This window comes from Cetorhinus maximus, chromosome 22 (genome assembly GCF_964194155.1).
Source record: "Cetorhinus maximus chromosome 22, sCetMax3.hap1.1, whole genome shotgun sequence".
Taxonomy (NCBI): domain Eukaryota; kingdom Metazoa; phylum Chordata; class Chondrichthyes; order Lamniformes; family Cetorhinidae; genus Cetorhinus; species Cetorhinus maximus.
The window spans coordinates 18514638-18529813 of record NC_135900.1 but is presented as its reverse complement, the minus strand read 5'-3'; the positions used below and the strand labels follow the sequence as shown (position 1 = coordinate 18529813).

General features: G+C 45.4%; 1 protein-coding gene across 2 annotated transcripts in view; it reads left to right on the top strand.

Moving 5' to 3' along the window:
• tmem117 (transmembrane protein 117) overlaps positions 1–15176 on the top strand; it is a 383404-nt gene that overhangs the window by 16508 nt on the left and 351720 nt on the right. The gene's annotated exons all lie outside the window — the stretch shown is intronic.

Here is a 15176-nt window from a genome sequence, read left to right as displayed (position 1 = left end):
GACACACAGCAATATGGTTGACTCTTAACTGCCCTCTGCAGTGGCCTAGCAAGCCACTCAGTTCAAGGGCTATTAGGGGTGGGCAACAAATGCTGGCCTTGCAAGTGGCATCCAGATCCCGCGAAAGAGTTAAGAAGAAAAAAATAATTGCACTTAAGTTGAAATATTTGGAAAGGCAAGGTTGGTATCTGAAGGAGTGAAGCAATAGTTCAATCTGAGATCAGCAGCATCGTGTAACATTCTTTATCATGCGTACTCGAGAACTTGCAGAAGAACAATGCCTCATTATATTATTGATAAATTATGTTTTTTTTAATGGTACGTCTGACTCCAGCAATCATTTTTATTTCTGATAATGCAGCAATACCCTTAAATTATTTGACCCTGAAAGTTGCTTCATAAATACCAGTAAGATTGATGGTGTATTTTCTACTTTGGTAAGCATATTTTGAGGACCACGCAGGATTGAAAAATCTGAAAAATGCAGCGTTTTGACACAATTTAAAAATCTCTCACAATTGAATGATAGAAAACAGTAATGGGGCCTCCTGGTGGTGACTGGAGTCTATACAATAGTTAAAGTTTTCCACCCTTTCTTACTTGTAAGGAGCTGTTAGCCAATTGTAAATACCCTTTTATTGATGTGATAAGTAACTCTCAATCAACCTTTCTGGCACCAGAAATTAAATATTACAAGTATGGAGTCTCATCCCTTCAGATTTTCAATATTTTTGGAGAGGTTTTAAAAATGTGAAATTTTAAATTAAAGCATTTTTTTTCTTCCTTTCTGACTTTTTCTTCCTCTCTCACTGATTTCAATATTCTTTCCTCCTCTTAATCCCTCTTTCTGTACCTACTGAACTCCCCTCCTTTTAATACACCTTCCATTTCAATCCTTCTGCTGTTTATTTTCCAATGATTAAATCTCATTAGTTTGGGTTGATGCCCTGTTCACTCAGGTCCTGGGTGCTCTGTTTCCCTCTCTGTGCCATTACCCGCTCACAAGTTCAACAACTCTGTGGGCCAAACTTTAGCTGGAGAGCGCATGGACAAATATAACTAATGGCAACTGCTATAGGTGCCCTGCTTCTGAAAAATCTGACCCAACATTTCATAAACCCCAAGGCCAGGATATTTCAGTCGGCGTGTGGGGGCGGGCCTGACATGCTGGTGCATAAAATGACGTGCGATGACGTTGGGTGTGCGTCCCGATGTCATCGCGCTGCCTCACGATGTTTCGTTCGGTGGGCGTGCCCCAGAGTCGGTTGGGCGCCCGCCAATAATTGATGGGTCTATTAAGGCCATTAATGAATGAATTAATGTCAAGTTAACGTTGCCCGTCCAACCTTAAGGTTAGCGGGCAGGTGAAAAGGCCAAGCGGCCTTTACATTTTTTAGGAAACCTCGTACGTGAGCGGGATGAGGTTTCCTGAAGCTTTTATGAATTAAATAAAAATTCAATCTCCCTGAGGCAGCTCTGTGCCACACAGGTAGTGCTAGCGCCACCACTCACGTATTACGCCGGGCGGGCCTTAACTGGCCCGCCTGTGTAAAAATGGCGGCGCGGAGCTGATCGCGGGCGGCGGCCAACTCCACGACCGCCCACACCCGATCCTGCCAAGCCCGCTCGACACGGGAAAAATTCAGGCCCAAGTCTGTTGTTGCACTGCTTCAATGTGAATGTAAAGGCATTTTGCCTGACATTGTTCTGATTCCTTTCCAGTTAGGCTTGTGTGTTTCTGATTGATAAGCAAATTTACAATCCCATTAAATAGCAGGCTTCTAAACATGTACAAACCTGCCTCTTAGGTACACAACTTCTATGATTGCTCTTCTGTCTTGAAGACTTGTTTTAAACTGCGCTAGGATTGTTACACAAAAATTTAAAAAAAAGGTCTTGCAAGAACTGAATTAGATTGTGTCATAAAAAGATTTGGTGACTCTTTTACAAATGAGATTTAGTGGAAATGTCTGCGTGTTTGCAGAACATTCATAAATTAGTTCACCCCTTGATTACAGGAAAGAAAGGGATTATGAGTAATTAAAGAAAAGATTTTTGTTTACAATTTGTTGGAAGAACATCAAATAGGAATTAATGGTGTAAACTTGTATATAAAAATGAAGCAAATATTAAGAAGTAATAAGGTGGAAAAACTATGTACACGACAACAGAATAATTTGGGCAGTGTGTCAAGAATATCGGAGACAACAGATAAGGAGGTTATATGATCAGAAAAGGAGAACAAAAGATGTCAATATTAACGAGGCATAGATAAGCTAAAAAGCAGTTGCAGAGTCTTAAGCATGGGCAAATAGTTAATTATATTCTAATGCTATTTTTAGAACTATTTGTTGACCATCACAGCAAATGATTGCGATGGTCACAAAGACCTTTAGACTAGATCAGATAAAACCACAAGGCTGAAAAGGGCAGGGAAAACAAAATGGCCTGAATCTTCCGAGCAGCCGCAATGCTGTGCCCATTGCAGCTGTGCATGAAGATTCTCCCGACCCAACACTGCTGTGCATTTCTTCTGGGATCTTCCCGCCTCACCCACTTACCCACTTCACCTGCCGTCTGCCACGGAACTCCATCAGACTGGAGAAGAGTGGGGGAGAGAGACACCATGCCCCCTTTTTACAGCACTAGCTGCCATACTCAGGTAAGTTTAAACATTCAGCCTTTGAGTGTGGGTGGGGGTTAGTTGGGTCGGGGGGGTAGTCTGGTCCGGTCGGCATGAGTAGGTGGATGGTCAGGAGGTAGTTGGGTCAGACTAGGAGAGTGGTTGGGTGGTTAGGGGACGTGATTGAGTCGGTGGGTGGGGTAGTCTGGTCCGGTCGGCATGAGTAGGTGGATGGTCAGGAGGTAGTTGGGTCAGACTAGGGGAGTGGTTGGGTAGTTGGGGGACGTATTTGGGCTGGGGGTGGTAGTTGGGTGGCCGAGGTGTTGGTCTGGGGGTAGTCGGGAGATCTGGGGATGGTTGCGGGTGGTAGACAGGTCAGGGCAGTCATGGGGTCAGGTCAGGGTGGTTGTTGGGTGGGGGGTAGTTGGGTCTGGTTGGGGAGACTGTGTTGGGCTGGGGGGGGTTAGTTGGGAAGTTGGGGTGGGTGGGGGGCAGTGGCATGGAGGGATACACAGGCCAGAGGTTTAGCCAGGTTTGTTCAGAAAATAACAAATATTTAAACATTATTCCCTCTAAGTTGCAATATTCTACATTGCTGAATTCCTACATTGGTAAATAAAATAACTTTTATATTTTGAAACCAATTTTATTTTAAAAGAAAAATGTAACTTTCTACTTAAATTACCTCCTGCCTGCCACCAGTCTTGCTTCCTGAACCTCCTGCTCCCTGATCCTCCTGGTTGTGGGAGATCATCCTCCTCCCCAACCCTCAGCATTGTGGTCACTCCACCTCCCTGGCCTTCGGGTTGTGCCCTCTTCCCCCTCTCTGAACCCCGCCCCCCCCCCAATCCCCTCGCAGAACCCCCCCCACTCCCTGACCCACCCTCTCGACCCTTCCCTCTCCTGGACTTGCATTCCTGTTCAAGATCCCGCCGCAACTCGGTGATCGGGGCTAGGCCACAACTTGGAGTTTGGGGAGCGGCCACAACTCGGACGTCTGTGGGGGGGGATGTGGTGCGAGGCTGCTCCAAAGTGGCGCCAGGCCAGTCACACGGGAAACTACGTTAAAACAAATCTCATGACGCTCAATGAGATTTACAGGAGAGGGAGAGTTGGGGAGCGGCAGTTAGTGGGGACGGGAGCCACCACTGACTCGTGGGCCTTGTCACGAAGAACAAGGAGATAACATGTTTTTTGTAATGTTGATTGAGGGGTAAATATTGGCCAGGACACCGGGGAACATTCTCCTGCTCTCCAACTAAAATGTACTTATCCACCTGATGGGTTGCAACTGTCCTTGGGAATAATTGGTTGTAACAAATTGAACCAATTCTGGGCTGACTCAAATACAAACAGTCATGAGAATTTCCCATCTTTTATACTGGAACTCACTTAATTCCATGTTGCCAGGGCAACCTTGCAAATTGCAATATAACAGGAATTTCGATAAAGCAGGAAGCAACAAACGTTGAGGCTGGGCATAACTACATCCGTGTGCCGAAGTTCTCGCAAGCCCCTTACAATAAAGGTGAAAAGGTTATAATGCACTCGTTCTGCAGCAGAAACAATCGATTTTGACAAGTAGCTAGTACCGGACTCGATCGTTCAGACGGACTGATGTGTACTAAGCTTTGTCTTCATGAACCACAAGAGTGTTAGACTGAAGCTAGCACGGACCCACTCTACAGACTCTTTTTCACTCATCTCTGAATCTAAATTACCCGTGGTATAAACTACAGTGAGGAAGGAGGTTCTGGTTTTTATCCAGAGGGGTGTTTATGCTAGGCGGGTCATAATATTTGGCCACTGATTTAATGCAGTGAAATAGGTTACTAACGCATTATAATTCTAGTTACACTGGCCATTACCATGCTGCTAAATGACTCAGATATTACTACGTGTCAAATAGCTGTGATAAAGTTCAAGAGAATAGGAAGTAAATATGAAAATAGGAAGTGTGAGCAGTTGGTGGAACGTTACAGTTAACTGCTCAATAATTGCTGGTTAACTTGTCATTTTGAGGCAGTAAGGGTGATGGTCTGGACAGGGTATATTGACTTTTCTTCCCTTCAAGCAAAGGCAGAGCTGCGCACATTATTGATTTTGGCGGAAAAAAAAAATTGGGGACAGGCATGAGATAACATGATCCTGCCATTTATTTGATTTACTGACATTACATTGAAAGAAGAAGTAGAGGGAAGGTAAATATGGAAGAGCAGGAATGGAGAAAATATAAATTTTTGAATGAGGGGGAACTCACTGATTTTTTTTTTCTAAAGGAAAGTAACCGGGAAGGGTGTAGTGGAATTATTTATTTACACAATGGTGGAGACTGAAAACTTTGGAGGGTGGGAGCTGTGGGTTGGATTTATTTATTTGAAGCAGCCCAGAAATGGATCAACTTGTTGAAGGGATTCTTTCTTTCTGCCTTCAATACTGCTTTTTATCGTGAGCTGGAGGATCCAGTGTTTAATAAACCTGGGGTAAGCACTGAAGAAACCTGCTTCGGACACCATGAAGTAGGCCTCGTAGTCTAGAGTACGTTAACGGCAAATCTTTGTTAATAACTCATAAATATGTACATATTTACAGTAGAGGACTCAGGAATGGAGCTGATTCCAGTCTAGGTCTTTATACATCTCTATCCGTCTCTAGACTGACCCTGGCTCTCGGTCATGTGCCTTCTTACATCACTGTGTGGGCAGTACTGTACTCAGTCCCACGTTAACCTTTTATGAACTAGACCCAACTACTACAATTACTGACCCCTTCTGATAGAATCATAGAATGATACAGCATAGAAGTAGGCCATTTGGCCCATCATAGCAGCACACCCGTCTACCCTGTGGGGTCTCATCAGTGTGCACTATCTTCCAGAGAACAACGGAAAGCCACGAATAATTATATAACTAGATGATGTCCTCATCACCAAGTTAGCAGAGTCAGAACACTTGACCAACCTAGAGGAGGTGCTAAGGAGGTTCATAGAAGCCAGCATACGGTTAAAGAAGGAAAAGTGCACATTTCAGGCACCAGAAGTGCCATGGGGCTGCACCCAGTAGAAGACAAAGTTCATGCAATAAAAGATGTACCATCATCATCCAATGTAACAGAACTCGTCTTTCCTGGGTATGATCAACGACTATAGCTGCTTCTTATCAAATCTATCAAGGCAGAGAGCTGCTCTTAACAGAACTCCATAGTGCCCATCTGAGCATATCAAAAATGAAAATGCTTGCGCAAAGCTATTTATGGTGGCCAGGCATTGATGGAGATTTTGAAAACTTGGTAAAGCACAGTCTCAGCTGTCAGCAACGACAGAAGTTGCCTGTTCCAGCTCCCCTACCTCCGTGGGAGTGGCCTGGTTGACCCTGTTCAATTACGTATCGATTGCGTAGGACCATTCTTGGGTTCTCGTTAATTGTAGATGCACATTCCAAATGGACGGAAGGATGTAAAGTCAAGTCGCCGTGTCAAACATAGAGAAACTACGTTACAGTTTCAGCATACATGGTCCACCTGAAGTTATCATTTCAGATCATGACATTGCTTTTACCAGCACAGAGCTTCAGAAATGTATGGGTCTGAATGGTATCAGACATATTAAAACAGCCCCTTACCATCTCTCATCGAATGGCCTAGCTGAGAGGGCAAACTTTTAAGTCTCGTATGAAAAAACTATCGGAAGTCGCTCCGGAATCTCGACTTTCCCGCTTTCTTTTCAGTTATTGTACAACACAACATTCCACTACGGGTTCAACACCGTATATGAATTATTGATGAAATGCTGCCTACATACACAGTTACACTTAGTGTTTCCAAATTTAGGGGATAAGGTAGAGCGTAATCAAAAATTGAACCATGACATATACAGCAAAGCTCGCAAATTCACTGTAGATGACACAGTACTCGTGCAAAAGTTTGGAGTGGACCCTGTTGGGCTCCTGGAACCATTGTCTCAGAGACTGGTCCATTATCTTTTCAAGTACAAGTGGGAGATAGAATCGTCCATAAATGCGTAGATCATATTCGTGCCAGAGAGACATTCCATCAACCAACTATTCCGCCTGTGATTAACGTCGAACTGAAGTGACTGATCGACCTAGAATAGACATGCCCACTGTCTCTGTAGAGTTGCCAAACCCTGAACCACCATGTTCCGAGGATGTGTCTCATGCTGCAGTTCCAGATCCTGTCAATCCTGTTGAGGAACCTCAAGAGGCAGAGCTACGCCGCTCCAGCTGTATAAGGGGAGCACCTCAGAGACTTGACCTTTAATCACCTGAAATTGCATATGTGTATATGTTGTTAGCTGTTCAAATGTTTCCCTGTTAATAGAAATTGTAAAAAAACTAAAGGGGGAGGAACTGTGGTAACAGAGGATATAGACCCTCCTGCTATCAGTCAGGGGTCACGTGTTATTCTGTTAAGGCTCCGACCAGTGAGACTTAAACACAGGCAATCCGGGGAGTGGAGCTTCCTGATGAGAGTCCTGGCTGAGCGTGTAGCACCTGAAAATCTCTGTAATAAAGTTTAGCTCTTTCTTGTTGAAACCTGGTTGCTCCGTTGAGTCATTACAGATATGTAGTGCTCAGGGGCGATTGACCCCAAGATTTATACATTGAGGGAAAACATTTACCATGATGTTCTGGTCCCGCCCACCGCACGTGGGACAGAAAATTTGACGGACCAGCAAAAGGTCCGTTGACTCGGGGTGTGAGTTTCCAGTCCCACCAGCCGAGGGAATCACCGTGGGTGGGATGGAAAATTTGACGGACCAGCAAATAGTCCGTTAACTTTGGGCGGGAGTTTCCAATCCCATGGTGGGCGGGACCAGAAAATACCCCCCCAATGATGGGAAATATGAACAGGAAGTGAGTTTTAACTTTTTTTTATTCATTCATGGGATGTGGGCATCACTGGCTAGGCCAGCATTTATTGCCCATCCCTAATTGCCCTTGAGAAGGTGGTGGTGAGCAGCCTTCTTGAACCGTGGCAGCCCCACGTGGTGTATGAAAAATACCTGAAAGCTCAGAGTGTTGAACAGTTCTCTGACCAAGACATTCTGTAATTTTTTTTTTGTCTTCACTTTCTGTCTGGATAGATTGAAGAGCTTGTGGCCTGACATAATTTGCAGGTAAACTCCTTCCATACCTGCAGGGAAGGCAAAGGTCAGGAGCATGGAGAGGAAGATGGCAAACAAAGTGAGGGCTATTTCAGAGAACTTCTCTATGCTGATGATGCTGTGCTCGTGGCTCACATGGAAACTCAGCCACAAATGACTTATGGATTGTCTCCTATCCCTGTATCTTGTTCTTTCTGACTCGGCCCATACTTTGGCCACAACAGAAAGCCTCTCCGTCGTGGTAAAAATACTGCCTGAAAAACGTAAGCCCCACCCCCAAACACATCACTTCCCATTTTTGCTGGGGCAGGAATGGGGGCACAGCGTGTTTTACACATTTGCACATGGCCACTTAAACCATCAGCTACTTCCATTGAAAAGGGGTTTTGGTAGCCATGGAGCGTGAAACCCTAAGTGTGCAGATTAGACCTGGTAAGAGCAGGTCTGAACTTTGTGGGTTCATTTGGATACTCTTTGTAGAGGTCAGTTGCCCTTTTGTGGAGGTTAGGTGCCCTTTGGAATTGTTAAAAATAGATATAAATGTGTGTAAAAAGTGCATAAACTCCTTATTGTCAAGCTTATTGGAACTATCAAGTCCTGTCAAAATCAACTGTCAGAAGCACCTGTCAAAAGTGTCAAGAGGAGCTGTCAAAAGTAGCTGTCAAGCTGTCAAGGAATTTAAAAGCCCTGCCCTTTAAATTTTTGAAAAAATGTCTGGAGTGTTTAAAAGAAATGATTGCTTGCTATTTCACTCTGTCTGTTGACATGAGCCTGAAGGTCTCATCACTGGATTAGTGCTGCATGACTGATATCACAACCATCTATTATCACAGCAGGGTACCTGCCATTTCACAGTTTGATTGACAGCTACAAGTGGTTGTAGGCTCTTTGATGTGAGACTATGAATTCCAATGCTTGTTGTTAGAAGGGATTGTTGACTTGAATCAAATGTTTGTTGTTAATTAGTTGAAGGAATGTAAATGTAATAACTGTGTCTTTATAAATGAAAGTTTTTTTTCAATATGACGAATTCTGTTATAGACACTTTGAACTTTATTTTATAGAACTTTATTTTATAGAAATGCAATTTATGTCATCTCTGCAACGGTCCTGTGGTCTGCCCATGGTGGATACTAGGTGAGTTGACATGGTAGGTGTAAGGACAAAGGGTGGTGGGTGGAGGCATGAGTTGGCACTAAGTTGTCATAGGAGCTATTAAGGGCCATGGAGTAGGCGGAGGGGCATAAGTCAGCATGGAGGGCATGAGAAAGCCATGGGTATGGGTGGGTGGGGGGGTTAGCTTGGCACAGGGTCATAAAGGGACATAGGTGTTGTTTGGGGGCATCCCTTAGCATGGGGGCATGAAGGACCATGAGGGACCGTGAGGGGCATGAGGTGTCATGGGTTGGTATAGATGGGGCATGGGTAGTATGGAGGGGGTGTGAGACCTGGAGGGGTGTTTCATGTTTTATTCCTTATTTTTAAACTTTGGACACAGTGCAGGATCCCCGAGACAGGCCTTCCACTCAGCCCACCTCCGCATCCAGCATCCTCCTCAGTTTTTCGGAGTCGCCTGCCCCGACTTCTAATCCAGCCCCCCTCAGAAAATCTGATGTCCAGGCAGCTATTTTTAAAGGTTGGGTTTACGGAGCTGGGAATTCTCCGGTCTCTGTGCACCCGCCCCAGGAGTGAAAATCTGGGCCTAAGTGTCAAAAAAATCATGGTCATGGGAAAGGGTGTCACATCTCCGTCTCTGATCAGACTAAATAACACCTTGCTGGACGTGGTTATCAAATCCTGCTACCTTGGGTCTATGGTGACAGATAACCTGTCTCTTGATGTAGAACTCGATTCACACATAGAGAAATTGCAGCTATCACCTTTGGCCGACTCATGAAATATGCACGGAATAACACCAAGCTGACTCACAGAACCAAGATGCGGGTTTATAAGGTCTGTGTTCTCAGCACCTTGTTGCATGGCTGTGAAACGTGAACAACTTACAGCTACTAAGAATGGAAGATCAACAACTGTCATTTTTGCTACTTGTGGCGCATTCTGGGCATCTCATGGAAGGACAAAATCATGAATGCCGTAGTCCTCTCAAAGGCAAAGATCCCATGTACGTTGGCGCTCATCAAACAGATGCAGTTTTGCTGGTGCAAGCACATTCACAAGGATATGGCGAGGTAGCCGGAGCCAGATAACCAGTCGGACAGCCAATGCTCCACTTCAAGGACGCGTGCAAGTGTGACATGAGTGCCCTAAGTGTTGATTCTCGCATTTGGGAGACACTAGCTGACGACCGTGGAAAATGGCGGCATCACCTGCAGGACAGCGAGTACCACCCCGACAATCAGTGGCTATAGCAGTTTGGCTAATGCGGAAAACAATAACCCACAATAACTCCTGATAGCCACTGCACATCGGTACCTGTGGCAGGACCTGCCTCTCACAGATTGGTCCCTTCAGCCATCAGTAAAACTACACCACATGAGGCTACCCTATCCTCAATAGATTTGATTTTCTGCATCTCCATTATCTTACCCGGAAGGAAGAATGCCGACAGTGATAAAAGTTCAAAATTGGCTGTGGTAGGAGCTGCAGACTTTTGCAAAGAGCAGCTGCGGCCGGAGGTTTGGGCTGGCGGTATGGGGAATGCCCGAGATAGATTGGAGATTGTAGTACAGATAGTAGGAGCAGCACAAATGGACAAAATTAATATTGCTGAAAATAGTAAAGGTGTTGCTTATTTAAAGAACAACAACTTGCAGTTACATAGCATATTTTTAATGTAGAAACCTGTACCATGCTAATATAATTTATGTTACTTGTTCAAACCTTAGCAATGTCATAGAGTAATTGCTAAACCATGACAAGAAGAACCAGGTATGATAAGCATGAAGCCTCAAGAATTCTAGTCGATTCCCCTTGATATTGCATTTAGTGTGTTGAAAATGTGGTGGGAAAGATAGCCAATAATGGCTGCATTCAGTAGCGTGGGCTATGACGGAGCATGTGGCCCTTAGTGACTCCCTGCCTTATTCGCCACCTCACTCCCATCAGATTCCCTACTAATCCCTCCACTCCATAGTTCCTCATTCCCACAACAACCCTACCCCTTTCCCTTTTTGTTCTACTCCTGAAGGCAAGGAATCTGCTGAGTCTGTGTCAGATGATGAGCCTCTGGGCTCGGTCCTCAATCGGTTATTGGACATTCAAAGACAATCATGGGAATATCAGGAAGGGATGTCTGACGCACTCCTCAGATTGCGAGGGACGCTGGAGGAGTCTGTCCATCTTCAGTCTGAGGTGATAGCGCCGGCATGCCGATGCATCGAGGTCAACACTGGCAGGATGGCGGCCGCCTTGGAGAACTTGGTGCAGGACATTGGTCCTACACTGCTGCACGGGCTGAACTCCATTGCTGATGCTTTAGTTGGCCTCCAACATTGTCAACGCGAAAGGGGTGCAAGGCAGCTCAATCTCACTCCAGATTCCCCTTCTCCTCAAGGAGTCAGCCAGGGGCCATCGTGCACCAAAAAGGAGGAGGACCAGTAACTCAATACACAGGGCCATCCACCCAGGTGACTCCGGGAGTGCCTGGCTTATCCAAATCCCCTTTTCCTGTGACCCCATCATCTCCAGCTCCACAGGCTGAGGAGGTAATAGCTGGCTCACAGCAGGATACCCAAACCAGGCCGGGGCTCTCCAGATCTTGGCCCTCCAGAGGGCGCCCGCCAAAGTCATCACAGCATCAGGGCGTAGCAGTCAGCAGGCTGCCTCCACCTCCACTGTGGATGTCTGGGGAGCACCAAGACGTAGCGGCAGGGTTAGGAAGGTTAAGAAGATGTAGTTGCACCACATGGGCACAGGCAATAAGTCCTTGTACATAATGTTCACTATAGTAAATAAATTCCTAAGAACGTCTCCTTGTCTATGGGTCCTTGTTATGATGAGCAGTGTTCGTGTCATTTAGATGTGAAAACCTTGGTTCTTGCACAAGATAAAAACAGGTGTCTCAGTCCAGGGCCTCTTCGCTGTGCAGTGTGTAACCTTCAGAGCAAAGTGATGGTCCGGCTTCACACTCACTGGACACATTAATGATGTCTGCACTTCGATGGTGCTGGTCATTGCTGCCAGAATGTTGTGGGCAGGCGTCACAGAGTTCCATCATTCTCTCTGTGTGCTCTCAGCAACTTTGAGGTGGGGCTGGCCCCCCATTTCTTCAGCTTCTGTGTCCGCTGATGGTGTGGTCCTGAAGGGGACAGGTGATGAAGGCTGCCAAAGGATCAGGTACATTTATATTTTTATGGCTGTGTCTCCATGATATGACTCTGATCAAAGAGCACAAGCAAGCTGCCCTCAGCCAGACAGGAACCAGACATTCACAGAGGATATGTGAAGATCTATGGAGTGTCCTCACTGCATGTCATCATCATCCTCAAGACTATTAGGGCCTCCACTGTGTCTCCATGACATGAGCCTGAGCACTGAGGGTATGTGTGCTGCCATCAGCCACACAGAAGTCAAATGTTCACAGATGCAAGGTGAGGATGTCAGGGCTGTCCTCTCTGCATCTCTTAATCATCCTCCATGAATCTTGTGGCTATGAGGGCCTCCTGAGTGCACCTGCCTTGCCTGGCCAGTGTGATGACCTCATCACCGGCATCCTCGCCTTCGAGGACCTCATCCCCTTTGATGTCCTCCTCATTGGCAGAGATATGCAGCTCTTCCATTTCCTCCTCAGTCAGGTCCTCCCCCCCATTGCAGCGCCGGGTTGTGTAGCACGTAACAAGATACATGCGCGGCACCCTCCGGGGACTGTATTGCAGGGCTCCAGCAGACCTGTCAAGGTATTGGAACCTCAATTCCAATATGCTTATTGTTTACTCCACCAAAGTCCGGGTTGCGCCATGAGCCTTGTTATACCATTTATCTGTTGCATTCTGAGGCCACTGCACGGTGGTCCTCTGTGGGTAGCCCTTGTCCCCGAGGAGCCAACCCTTCAACCACTGTGGACCCTGGAAGATGTCAGGGATCTGAGACCTGCTGAGGATGTAGGAGTCATGGAGGATCCCTGGGAATTGTGTGCAGACCTCTAGGATGCATTTGTGGTGGTTGCAAACCAGCTGAACATTCAGCGAGTAGAAGCCCTTGCAGTTGATGTAGTTGACTGCTTGTTGCCACGGAGATCTAAATGCCATGTGAGTGCAGTTGATGGCACCCTGCAGCTGTAGAAAACCAGAGATCGCCGCAAATCCCAGCGCTCTTGCTTCCTGTCTTGCCTGACCCTGGTCAAAATGCACAAAGTCGACTGCCTTCTTGAACTTGGCATCCTTGAGCTCCTGGATACACTTGGGGATGGAGGCTTGCGAGATTCTGCACAGATCACCTGTGGAGCCCTGGAAGAAGCCACTGGCATAAAAATTGAGCACCGTGGTCACTTTCACGGTCACTGGTCGCGTGTTCCCTCCATGTCTCTGTGGCGCCAAATCCTGCAGCAGTTCCCTAGACATGCACAGCCTTTAGTGACACTGGTTCTCAGTCATCTGCAGGAATGACAAGCACTGTCTTTAGACCCTGGGTCTAGCCAGGCACCTATGAGTGATGGTTCACAATGGATCTTCAGCTGTGTGTGCAGGCCCTTTACTTAAATGCATGTAGTATTCAGAACAAAATAAATGAATTAACGGCACAAATAGAGGTTAATGGGTATGATCTTATAGTCATTATGGAGATGTGGTTACAAAGAGATCAAAGCTGGGAACTAAATATTCAGGGGTATGTGACTTTTCAAAAGGACAGGTAGGAAGGAAAAGGTGGTGGGGTAGCTTTGTTAATACAAGATGGAATAAATATGATAGCAAGAAAGGATCTTGGATCGGAAGATGTAGAATCCATATGGGTAGAGGTAAGAAATAACAAGGGGAAGAAGACACTGGCGGGAGTACTCTATAGACCCCCTGACAGTAGCTATGCTGTAAGACAGAGAATAAATCAGGAGATAATGAGGGCATATAAAAAATACAGTACATTAATCATGGGTGATTTTAATCTTCATGTAGATTGGGAAAATCAAATTGGCAGAGGTAGACATGAGCAAGAATTCATAGAGTGTTTTTGGGACAGTTTCTTAGAACAATATGTTGTGAATCCAACCATGGATCAGGCTATTTTGGAACTGGTAATGTGTAATGAGGCAGGTTTAATAAATGATCTCAGAGTAAAGGATCCCCTAGGAAACAGTGACCATAATATGGTAGAATTTAGCATTCAGTTTGAGAGTGAGAGACTTGGATCGGAAACAACTGTGCTAAACTTAAATAAGGGTAATTACAATGGAACGAGGGCAGAGTTGGCTGGAGTGGACTGGGAAATCAGTTTAGCAGAAAAGACAGTTGATGAACAATGGCAGATGTTTAAGAAAATAGTTCATGACTGCCAACAAAAATATATCCCAGTGAGGAAGAAAGATTCAAGGAAGGGGATAAACCAACCATGGTTAACCAAGGAAGCTAAGGACAGTATCAATTTGAAAGAAAAAATGTACAATGTAGCAAAGATTAGTGGTAAGCCAGAGGATTGGGAAAGTTTTAAAAACCAACAAAAGATGACCAAAAAAAAATAAAGAGGGAGAAAATAAACTTTGAGGGTAAACTAGCAAGTAATATAAAAACGGACAGGAAGAGCTTCTTTAAATGTATAAAAAGGAAGAGAGAGCCCAAAGTGAACATAGGCTGCTTGGAGAATGAGGCTGGGGAAATAATAATGGGGAACCAGGAAATGGCAAAAGAGTTGAATATTATTTAAATGGAGAAAGACTGCATAAGGCTGCAGCACAGAGGGATTTAGGAGTTCTTGAGAGTGAATGCCAAAAAGCTAACATACAAGCTGAATAGGTAATAGGGAAGGCAAATGGAATGTTGGCCTTTATTTCAAAGGGAATGGAATATATAAATAGGGAAGTCTTGCTAAAACTATACAAGGCATTAGTTATACCACACCTATAACACTGTGTTAGTCCTTCATTCTCAAGGACTCCTAAATCCCTCTATGCTGCAGCCTTCTGCAGTCTTTCTCCATTTAAATAATCAACTTCTCAGCCGCTGGTTCCTCATTATTATTTCCCCAGCCTCATTCTCTAAGCGGCCTATGTTCACTTTGGCCTCTCTCTTCCAATTTTGTTCCCCTTAGCTAAGGAAAGATATACTGGCATTGAAGCCAGTCCAGAGAAGGTCCACTAGGTTGATCTTGGGTATGGAGGGATTTTCTTATGAGAAGAGGTTGAGTAGGTTGGGCCTGTGCTCTTTGGAGTTTAGAAGAATGAGAGGTGACCTTATTGAAACATATAAGATTCTTACGGGGCTTGACAGGGTGGATGCTGAGAGGTTGTTTCCTCTTGTGGGAGAGTCTAGGACCAGAGGG